This window comes from Ornithodoros turicata, chromosome 1, assembly GCF_037126465.1.
Source record: "Ornithodoros turicata isolate Travis chromosome 1, ASM3712646v1, whole genome shotgun sequence".
NCBI lineage: Eukaryota > Metazoa > Arthropoda > Arachnida > Ixodida > Argasidae > Ornithodoros > Ornithodoros turicata.
This window is the reverse complement of record NC_088201.1, coordinates 74,295,676-74,307,096: the sequence shown is the minus strand read 5'-3', so window position 1 is coordinate 74,307,096 and position 11,421 is coordinate 74,295,676. Positions and strand designations below refer to the sequence as shown.

The 11,421-nt window shown below is 45.5% G+C and overlaps 1 protein-coding gene across 2 annotated transcripts in view; it reads left to right on the top strand.

Annotated features, from left to right (window-relative positions):
* The first annotated feature begins 7,099 nt into the window (after positions 1-7,099).
* Positions 7,100-11,421, top strand: part of LOC135400949 (uncharacterized) — a 42,286-nt gene continuing 37,964 nt past the window's right edge. Inside the window, exon 1 of one of the 2 annotated variants that reach the window (XM_064633003.1) lies at positions 7,100-7,169. The gene's annotated coding sequence lies outside the window, so the exon portion shown is untranslated. Of the gene's footprint in view, positions 7,170-8,427; positions 8,511-11,421 lie in introns of those variants that run through there. The other variant, XM_064633012.1, reaches the window with a different exon arrangement.

The window sequence follows — 11,421 nt, the reverse complement described above, 5'->3', positions numbered from 1 at the left end:
GCTTTTTCACACGTCGTCCTAGTCCTGTGTTGCTGCTTTGAGATGAGCCGTCAGCACCAACTACCCACGTTGCTACTTTAGTATCTGCAATCCTGTTTCGTGCAAAAAGTACAGTTTACGACATTTATATCAGCCTGATAGCCAGTAAGAAGTGCTGTTGTTCCTCCCTGATTCTGAAGCACTCCTCGTGGCAGATGAGACTGCATCCATTCTTGCCTCATCCGAGGACAAAATTACATAAACGTGGTGCATATTGAAGTGGTAAACTGGGAATTCAGTTTAATTGGGAAAACCTGTAGAAAAACATTTCGCAAAAGTACACGTAAATGTTTTCCTGCAACAATCATGCCCCATACCTCACTTCAGTCGCTGGCCCTTGTTCTGTGTGATTCATAAGCATCCTGCAAGTCTCCTCCATTTGTATGACAAACTGCCAGCTACAAGACAATTCATAACAAAACCAGTTCATGCACTAGCAGGCTACACGAAGTTCAGATAAATAATAGGAACCATGGTAAAGAAGCCGAGCAGGAGGTCATGGAGTTTACCCAACAGGTAGCCTGGCACTTACGATATTTGAAACAATAGTAATAACAGGGAGTAGAACCACACATTGAAATAAATGTACATAAATATCAAGCCACTGCTACTTACCAGCGTAATTGCAGTCCTGCCTCGCTTGAAGTTTCTTGCGATTGAGCTGGCGCACAATTTGTAACACAAGAAGTTGTACATAATGCAGCGCCTAGCGGCAGAGATTCCAAATATTCACGTTTTTGCCCGTTTTGAAGTGTCGAAGGACGGAAACTGCGACCCGACAAGCCCGACGACCAACCGCAACGACATTTCAAAACACGTACTGATGCAGATGGCGCCCGGTCTTGCTTCTCGTGTCGACGACGAGACCATTAAAGTTTCGGTTTCAAACTGAAATGAATATTGCGCAAAGTTCGATTTAGGTACTCTGCGCGACCCAACAAGCAGTTGGAAACCACTTGGCAATCAAGTGGAAGCAGTTCAATCTGAACCAGAAACGGTTTATTCCACTTCAAACCACTTTGGCATACAAATGGAACCCTTCGCATTCCAGTTCAGATTTTCACTTTGGGGAGGAGAGGGGGGATCACCGTAACCACCATTGTGATCTTTAAGGTCGTTTCATATATTTTTACTGTGCCTCTTTCAATATGTTCTCACGGTTTTTGTGCGACCTGGCAGGGCTGTACCGCTATGTACAACACCGAACACATATATGTGACATCACAGGAACTCTCTCAATTCAAAGCACTACTAGTAAGCAACGATTTTAGTAAGCGGGGTTTGTGCTGGCCCACCGTTTCAAGCTTGCGCTATCTTTGAAGCATTTGCCAGGCGGGTAGTTTCACAGCCAAAATACTTCCCTCAACTCAGCGCAAGGCATTTCAACATTCTCATTAATTGCTATCACAGATTGTGGAACTACAGCCCATACACTACGTAATCACCCCCGAGCTGGAGGGAGACAAGCTTCGTGAGATTGATTAGCAGAGTTCTAGCGTGATATCATTTCCAACAAGTCCAAGTACTATACAGAGTGTTTATTCTGCTGCTTTGCAGAATATTTATAAAAAAACTATGAGGGCAGCACAGATGTCATTTTTGCAATCGAATTATAGGGCGAGGCGGAGGTCCTCTCGAAGAATGTATGAAACTGCAAGTTGACTAATGACATTAAATTCATTAATTAACTGTAATTAGGGGATTCTGGAAAAAAGCGCGATAGTAGAATGAGAGACTATACCTGTTGAAAGCCATTCCGCGTCTAGCAAATCCTGAAACACGCACGTGCGTTAACATATCCATCTCTGAATTTTGAGAGGAAAGCGCAGCGACTGGGAACGCAGGGGGGGGGGGGACCACAGCGCTCATTGCATGTCAGGGGCCACGTGATTTGGAGGATGGAGATGATTGGAGTAGGCCGATATGCTAGCCAGATAAACCGCTTTCTGGCCCTGATAAGCCTGCGTCGGCGTAGATGATGCACTCTTGAGGCTCGGTTCTTCGTTTTTGCTCATTTGCATACCAAAATCCAGCGATGAATATTTCACGGCACGCGCTCTTATCTGGATTTTTAAAAGATAGAAAGGCTTTGAAAGAGGATTGCCTCCCATTCTGCTATCTCGCTTTTGTCTAATACGTATTTCCTAATTAAAGAGTTAATTAATAGATTTTAAGTAATTACTCAACTTGTACTTAAATACTCTCTTCCAGAGGATGTCCGCATGGCCGTATAACTCAAATGCAAAAACGGCATCTGTGCTGCTCTCATAGCCTTCTTAGAAAATTCTGTAAAGGATAAAAATAAACGCCCTGTATTTTTGTTAGATCAACAAGTAGATCATTGCAAACTTTGGACACAGAAACAATAGACAAAAGACCGCGTAAATAGGGACATCTGGTTACTTGACCTATATAGGTGCACTTTATCAGAGTACGAGACTTTTGTGTAGTGAAGCATGAAATATGTGTTTCTACGTTCCAAAAGTAATTAGCTCTCATTCAATTCAGGTAAGCTTGGGCCATGCATTGCAATGTTGCTTTCGTGAACAGGCGATATGAACAACGATATGGGGAACAGGTTTCGTGGAATATTGGTTGTCTGTTGCGTTACCTGCCATATGCGCTTCAATAATGATTTCATACTTTTTGGTCGATGCTCAAAATCACCATGGCCCTGCCTTTCCAACATACTGCTCAAAACTGTGTTATGTACAATGAAGCTGCAATAGTTTCCGTACAAAAATATGCATGCATTTCAATTTAAACTTGACATCCAGGTAGGATGTTGTCAGGAAGTCCCAGTGACATACCATACGGACACCCCACTGGATAAAATTAGGACATTTTTAAAGATATCTTAAACACATTTTTAGGACATCCATGAGGGACCAGGACCTATGGATCATGCGAGGACGTCCTTAGGACGTCGGTGGTTTGCTGGGTCGCTTCTGTTCTCCTGTTCGCCCATACAGGACGCACCCATGTCGACCGATATGTGCGCCGTCGCTGCTTCAGGAGCAATATTTCCCGCAGCAACAGGATGCGCCGGCGCCTTTCCATGGAGCATCACATCCACTGAACATCCATGGGAGCTGGACTTTACCCGTTTTCTGATCCTGGGAATCTCCAGACTTTCATGGACATGTGGATATGAGGTGGACGTCCCCAGACGTCCACTTTATCCTGCGAACGTACGAAATATATCCCAATGTCCGTATCCGAAAATGAATGTCTGCCGGACATCTCTGGGAGCATTATAGATAGACGTCTCTAGTTGGATGTCCGCAAGAGGTCCCATGTCGGTTGTTTCAAGGATTATCCACATCACGGCCATGACGAGATGTTAATTAGATGTTAACCAAGAAGATTAAACACATCCATTGTGAACTCTCTCGTGCCACTGCACAATTCTAATACTCAACTCAGAACGTTATACATCCGCGTAGCATAGTTGCGGTCATGCACAGCATCATATATGTAACATGCCTGCTCAATGGCTTCGGAACGGCGGTTCAACTTCCTCTGCACCTCGCCGCTAGGGGTGCTCGCAGCCTAAGGTTGGGCCCAATGCAAATCCGATGGCGCTCGCTTGTGACGGGGCTAATGGTTGTCAAAAGACTATGAATAATGCTATGAATTGTTTACAATGCCGGTCATGTGACGGTGGAGGCTTTTCTAAAAAATACCGTCAGTTTGACCAGATCTTTTTGCGTTGTATGGACTCTAAAATCGTTTGATGAAAAAAATGGAGATTTGCAATGAAATGTTCTGAAAGTCTGTATAATTGAAAATATTGGACATCTTAGTGCGTACGTGGGAATTGATTTGCAACACATATTACATCCATTCGGAACACCAGAGAAATATATTTTCATCAAGTTTCATGTGCTATGAATGCGGTGAGGCACTATTCTGAGAAGACAGCCGGCTGTTGTAGAGTCACTAAATAGGGGTACAGAGTATCGCATTCCTTTTCCGCGCAGAAGCCGCCGTTCGGTGTCCGCGATTGGGTCGATCGTGTCACGTGGTTTCTCCTTCGAAGAACTCGCCGTTCATGTTGAGTCACCTCCATGCAAAACCGGATTCCTGGGTTGAGAGCTGGCTGGATTGCGCCTTGTTCTCCACTGGAGAAGGGGGAGACTGGCGTCCCATTGCTAGGCGACGCAGCCGCGCCTGACCCAAGATGGCGGGCTCGTTCGCCGGCGTGGCTCAGTGTCGCTACTGTACTCCGTATTTAGTGACTCTAGGCTGTTGCTGTGTACTCGTATGAAATGCGTTTATATCCGAAATATTAATGTGGGTGTGGAGATAAGCCCCTTCATACATAAAATTTCCAGGAGTAACACAAAGCGTGGGGGCGGCTCCGTGCAAAGAGAATGGTGGAGGGAATGTTACGGCAGCTGCATACCCCAGCTCCCATGACTTGCCTTATCTATACTTTTAATAATTGGGCGTTTATGTCGCGAGACAACTGCGATCATGAGCGACGCCACAGCGGTCGGTCTGTGGATTGCTTTTGCCCACCTGAGGGTTCTTTAACGTGCGACGAAAGCTCATCACACGGCACCCCGTATTTAACGTCCCTCGCGGAAGAGAGCGTGTCTTGTACCTGTACAACCTGTACCTGTACTCAACTTGTACCCTGCCACCAAGTTGCTGGCGTCCTTGGCCGGGTTCGAACCCGCGATCACGGGATCAGAAGGCGAACACGCTACCGACTGAGCCACCGAGGCCGGTCCTTATCTATACTGACAACAGAAAGTTCAGGATATAGATCTAGGATTTTCATATCGGAGGCTGGCTGCTGGAGCACCTTAGGGGAGAGGGGGTGCCACCCATATATATATATGCTTCTCTTTTGCCTTACGGAGTGTCGCGCGTCTTTTTTGAGGGGTATTGGGGATGGGTAGGGTGGATGGGAAACTCCCTTGACTCGGTGCTCGAATTTAGCTTTCTGGGTATTCTCCCTTGGTCTATGCTCAGGCGCTTTAAGAAAGGCGTCGACGAAATCAACTGTAAATACAGAGGATACGCAACAAAACGGGTTTCTGTACATGGCCGGTGTTATACTATACCTATATACCTATATCACCTGCCGCTGCACTCTAAATCGTTTTACACCTTAAACGGATCAAAATGTTCATTGGGCACACCTTTTAAGGTGTATTTTAACACCCTCGTGGCAGTTGGGGTGTAAAGGTTGTAACGCCGAATAGAACTGCTGGGTTCGTGGCAATATGCTGGTAACTGTGTATTCACAATTACCAGCATATTGCATATAATCACATTGAGGTCCATATATGTATGTACATCATGGTGATTAAATATGTGTGTAAACATGCACAGCCGACATACAGAAAATCATGTATGGCGTGGCAGCTGTGCATGGCAATGAAGCATGGCAGCTGTGTATAGCTTTTCGTGAAATTGTAGACCTTCTCATGAGCAGGCACCTCCCCCATATGCATGTCCATTACTTAGAACGTTGCATTTATTCGTTTCTTCAAGGCTTTGCAGTGGTGTTCCCACAAATATCTAACCTCTGTAAAATGCATTACATTGTTCATTATCCGCGACTCATCAGGATGTTTGGTCCTCTCCTATAGCTGTATGGTGTATGCGTTTCGAAGGGCAACACCAGCATTTTAAAGATGTTGCTAGAAAAACTCGACATTTTAAGAATATAACCCTTTCATTAGCAAGAAGACATAAATTTTATCAAATGTATGTGTGGTCGTAGCCCTTCATCAGAAATGCCACATCTACTGATGGTTCCAAGCAGATACTGCTTCAACATGCCCCAGAAGCAATTCAGAGTTAAATTCATGACCGTGATATTCACGCAGAATCTACAGTCTATGTGAAAAGTGCAGTTGATAATGATAACACATTTGTTGTTGGCTGTGTTGTTGCCAAAGAATCTTCCGAGGAGGACTTACCCGTGTTCGTTGAGATTACAGGCGTATATGTTATTAACTCTGATACCATTTTTCTCATACAATAATTAACTACAGTTGAGAATGATGAGCACTATCGTGTATTTGTCCTGTCTTGCAATGGGGAGCAACGTGTTTTAAGAAATTTAAGCACTATCTCAACAGATCTTCTAAATCTGCATACATCACTAGGTGGTAGACGTGTTGTAAATCCACGCCATGCACTTTTGTAATGTAACTTCCCGTTCCCTGTTGTTGTATATATTTACTTTTGTTCATGTGAATGAAAATAAACATACTCCCTTCCTACATCCAGGCCACACACTTATCCCCATATTTCACCTGAGGGTGTAGTACACCATTGTTACACCCTCAGGAACTTCCAAAACAAAGTTTTAGGGTGTGAAAGAGGTGTGATCTTTGTTTATACACCTATTTTACACCTTTAAAGGTGTGAAACGATTTAGAGTGTGATCCTCATATGGGATTAGTTGCATTCTGTGAAATGTGAACGTCTTGACCCCATAACGTCCGGTACAGGACACACATTAGCAAGTCGAGTCTCTCCTGTACATCTGCTTCATAACCACAATAACCCTATTTCGCAACAACTCCGCTTAGCACGGAAACTTTCTGGTCTTCGTCCTTAGCAGTCCTCAGTTCCTTACGAATGAACGCGGAAATAGGCGGCATTAAATATTATGTCGCTTTTCAGACTTTCTTCTTCACAAACTTTGTTTCATAATTCAGCTATAAAAAGCCATAAATACGCGAAGTGAACCGCGCTCACGCTGCAGAACCGCTTGTTTTCAAATTTCAATGCGATACGAGCAGCGGTTTACACTGAGCATGCAGCGCCACTTGCGGAAAGCGCAGAAACAGACGTGACGAGCGGCGCCCATTGATGTCGGCCCCGATGAGCAGGCATCTTACAGATAGGAGGGTATGACCCATAGTCCCCAATTCCCTGTCATTCCCTAGATGTCGCATCTGAAAGTAGCAATGATGTGTTTCTGCTATTCATTATATGGCGTTATGCCGCTTCGTTCAAACGGGGGAGTCAATTGGTTATCGAGAGTTGAAAGATGTGCATTTGCCCCCCTAACTCACGTGCCTGCCACCGTGCGTCATTTAGAAGAAGAAATCGTTCGAGATGGTCTAGTGGTGGAGTACGTAAGCATTTCTGCCTACGTTGTAAGTCTATTCCCAATTATCATTGTTACTATTACCGCTTTTATTGTGCGCTAGAGAAATGGTTCACAAGGTCGCTGAAGTTTCGCCCGTCAAAAATCCCACCTGTGGTTACGATACGAGTCATACGTTTGACGCGGAAGTATGGCATCATACATGGTCTTGGTCTGGTCCATGTTGACGCTAGCATAAAAGCACAGGCTGGCGCTTGCCTGGAACGAGCAAGAAAGTAGCAACCTGTTTTTAATTACACAAACGTTGCTGGTCAACAACTGTTACCATGAGCGACGCCTTGTAGATTAATGTTTGCACACCTGGGGGTTCTTGAATGTGTGCCGAACTCTCGACACACGGCACACCACATTTAACGTCCCTCGCGGAAGACGGCCCGTCTGAGCAACCTGTACCCTTCCACCAAGTTGCCACCGTTGTCGGTCGTGTTTGAACCCGCGATATTGCAATCAGGAGGCGGATATGCACGCTACCGATAGAGCCACGGAGAGCGGCACAGCGAGTTGACTTCCTAGAAATTAATGTAGCCATGGGAGCTGCAATCGTAGATTCGGCAACACGATGCGCGATGACCCCTACTGCCCACTGCTCCCACCCGACGTTAGCGTCGGAGGCATACACAATGCGCGCCCTAAATTTGATGCAACGGATGTGGCATTTTACCGAGCTCGGGTGCGATTCAGTATTGAGAACACCGGAAAAGAATTTCCTCCCTACCAGGGATGGGCAGTAATAGTAATACTTTGTATTATAATGCTATTACTGTAATACTTTTGAGTATTTGTATTATAATACTCATTTTTGAAATGTATTTGTATCTGTATTATAATACACAAAATCGAAGTATTACATGTATTATAATACTTTTGAAGGTGTAATACCTTCCCAGAGGTCCTAGGTCGGACCTGTTACGTGTCATCGGTGCACTTTATCAGTAATTTTTCATGTCCCACAAACTTTTGGGCACCAACAGGGCCCCTATTATTCCTCTGCTCCAAATTATCCCAAAGGGAGTGACCTAGGGGCCAGAGGTTACTGGAGGCTTCCTCGCATTCCTTCCATTTCAGCGTCCGTAAAGAGAGTCGTCGCATTGCAAGCCCTTCGTCGTATGAAAGAGAGCGTCCAGTCCAGGCACCCCTCTACGGGGTTGCACTATTGACAGTTACACACTTTTGAACGGCCCACATTTTATCGTCCAGACTGGACGAAATCAAGACTGTGCCACACTGACAGCAAGCTGTTCACTGTGATTGAATTGATCAGCGCTATCTCATCATATTCGGAAAAGCCATGCCCTATAGAAGACTACCTCTTTGAGAACCTGCTAAACATGTAAGTATCTCAAATAAGACGTTATTGGAGAACGACTGTCTCGATAAGTAATGCGCAAATCATATATATATCTCTGATTTCCTTTTCCTTTCTTTCTCCCCAAGTTACGTATCAATGTAGTACTAGTATTACTCGTGTAATACACTGAAGTATTAGTAATATGTATTATAATACCTCAGAATCAAAGTATTACGTATTAGTATTATAATACCGATTTCTAGGAAGTATTATGCATTATATTATAATACAAAATACGAGTATTACTGCCCATCCCTGCTTCCTGTACCTCCTTTCCAGCACCCCCCAAAAATGTCCTAGTACCACCCAAAGATTTCGCAACACCCCCTCAAGATACGGGCTGAAAAAGCCGGAAAAGAAGCAAATATGGGTGTCACTGGTAGAAGTGCAAGGGTCCCCTCCCAAATATGAAAATCCTGGGAAACTCGCCGCTATTCTGTTTTAACAATTTGTGAAAGCGTTTAAAAGTTATTCATTCCATACAAGTGAACGAATATACCGAGTGGAAAAGTATATTAATTTGTGCCATATGTCGATGTAAGAGTTTGCGTCGTATGTTTATATCGTAACGAACATTGTGTCGTATAATGCTTCTGCTGCAGCAGAGACACAGCCTTCCGAAGCCTAATGAATTGGTCGTCATATTTTGAAAGGTGTGGAGGTCGTTCCCATGATTTTTTTCAGGGGAGGACAAATAGCTTCCAGGGGTGGGGGCAGAGCGTGCAACCAAGAGACACTAGCCAATAGAATGACGATAATCGAAGTCTCTGACGTGCTGAGAATCCAGATTCAGGTCGAGATGACGACCTTCGAGTAAAGCCCAAAATTGGTGTACATTCTGTTAGATTACCTCAGTGAGGTTATTTCAGGTTAGGTGTTGGAATAACCAAAGTTAGTCTAGATTCCGCAAGGTTACCTCTGCGACGTTATTTCAGGTTGGGCGTCCGGAAGCCCAAAGTTGGGCTATATTCCGTTAGGTTACCTCAGCGAGGATATTTCAGGTTGGGTGTCGGAAATCCCAAAGTAGGTCCGAGAAAGCGAAGACGTGTTGTACGGGGTCAGTCGCAGTGTCGGTAACATGTGCATTGGTGTTCTGCATGTTAAGGGCCTCCACCTTTTTTCGCTGTCCTTGGCGCTGCGCCATCTTTTAGGAAATCTCGAGACTAGTAGGTCTTTGTTTTCGTCTTTGGTTTGTGAAGCGCGCGGTTCCCTAGCAAGATGAGGTTGGTGTTTGTCGTTTTCGTGAGACGCTATCGCCCGCTAAATAAAAGGAGGGTTAACGTTGAGCATACGAACGATCTGTCTGCCTAGGCTCGCGGCACTTTGCTAGGGGGAAAGGGCAGTGGGATGAAGCGGGAGGACGGTTATCTTATTTGCTGGTAAGTATAATCTCCTGGAGTTGGGGTTTAGATGTGCTTGTGGGCTGCATAGCTCGCTGCAGTTGGCGTCTTGCATGGCCCGCGTAGCTTGTCGCACTTTGCACAAGCGCGCTTTGCGTTGGTCTGAACTTGTAGTGATGGGCAAAACGACTCCTTTTAGTGAATCGATTCATTTGATTCAGTTCGTTTTAGTGATTCGTTCAAAATATTGGTTCTCTGATTTAGTGACATCGCGACACCACGTGACCTCATCAGGTCACGTGAGACATGACCTCATATTTATTATAAAGAAAGAGATCAAGATAGTACAGGCGCGCTTCCGGCAGCTGCACATTGCCGTGGTTATCTGCTTATTATAACATACTCACAATCAGCAGGGCACTGAAGGAACAAACACGAAATAAAAAAGCGGACGTGCAGCACGCATGCGCATTAACATGCGTCTCAGGGAACACGAAAAAAACGTATTGCATTCCTCTACTACTTCAGAATTAACTAACCATCTTGACTTGAGCAATGTTCACCCGACTTCAAAAACACGACCGTTCTTGTCCAACGTAATTATGATCTCCTGATCTCCGTATCCTTCCCGAATCTACAAACGTTGCCACAAAGGTTGCCTTGAGGGCAGAGCGTTGGTGGGCTGGATTTGGTCAGCGACCATGCAATTTTGATAGGGTGAAGGGGCGAGAGTCCAGTTCCGATTCACGCGATCAGGAGTGGTCAGATCATTCCGTGGATCACGCCACAAAGCGCGAACGAACGGTCCCAGAAGAGCGTGGAGCGAACGAATCACATCAAGAATCAGCGACCCAGGTACATAATTATTCCCACGCCAACGGCGCCAAGCGAACGGGTCAGAAAACGAGTCAATGAGGCACACGGGCATAGCACACAACAGAACCGACCTCCACGCGAATGGATCACTCAATGAATCGGTGAGCCCCACAAGCACAACAATACAAATATTCTCCCTCGAGCTCGAACGGTCCGAAGCGAACGGACTAGTACATCAACCAGTGTACACGCACACTAAATCAGCAGCAGCCAACCGTGATCCATACTGATTCATACGACTCAAACTGAATCAAGAGGTTCGGACTGATTCATACCATTCAGTGACCGGTACGATTCAGCCTCGGTTGCGCGCTGCCGTGCCCCCAACATCCGACCACACGTTGTGCAGTGCAGCCGTGCAGCTTCCACAGTTTCGCCACGAAAACCACCGCCCCCCCCCCTCGGCCACGTGATCATCCGTAGCGAATCGCGAAGGCAGAGCCGGAATGTGGCGCCAAAAAGCGCGCGCTGACTTGATCGAACTCCACATGTGCGCTGCGTGCTCTCTCCTATACCCTCTCCCTCGGATTCGCCCCCCCCCCTTTCGGTTCCGTGCGCTCCTCCAGGCCATCTGCTAATATTATCGCGAAGCAGAAAATGAAAATCAAGAAGACGAAGGAATGCACATGTACAAGTTTATTGACACGGTAAACTATAAACAAGAAGAACATTTGAAT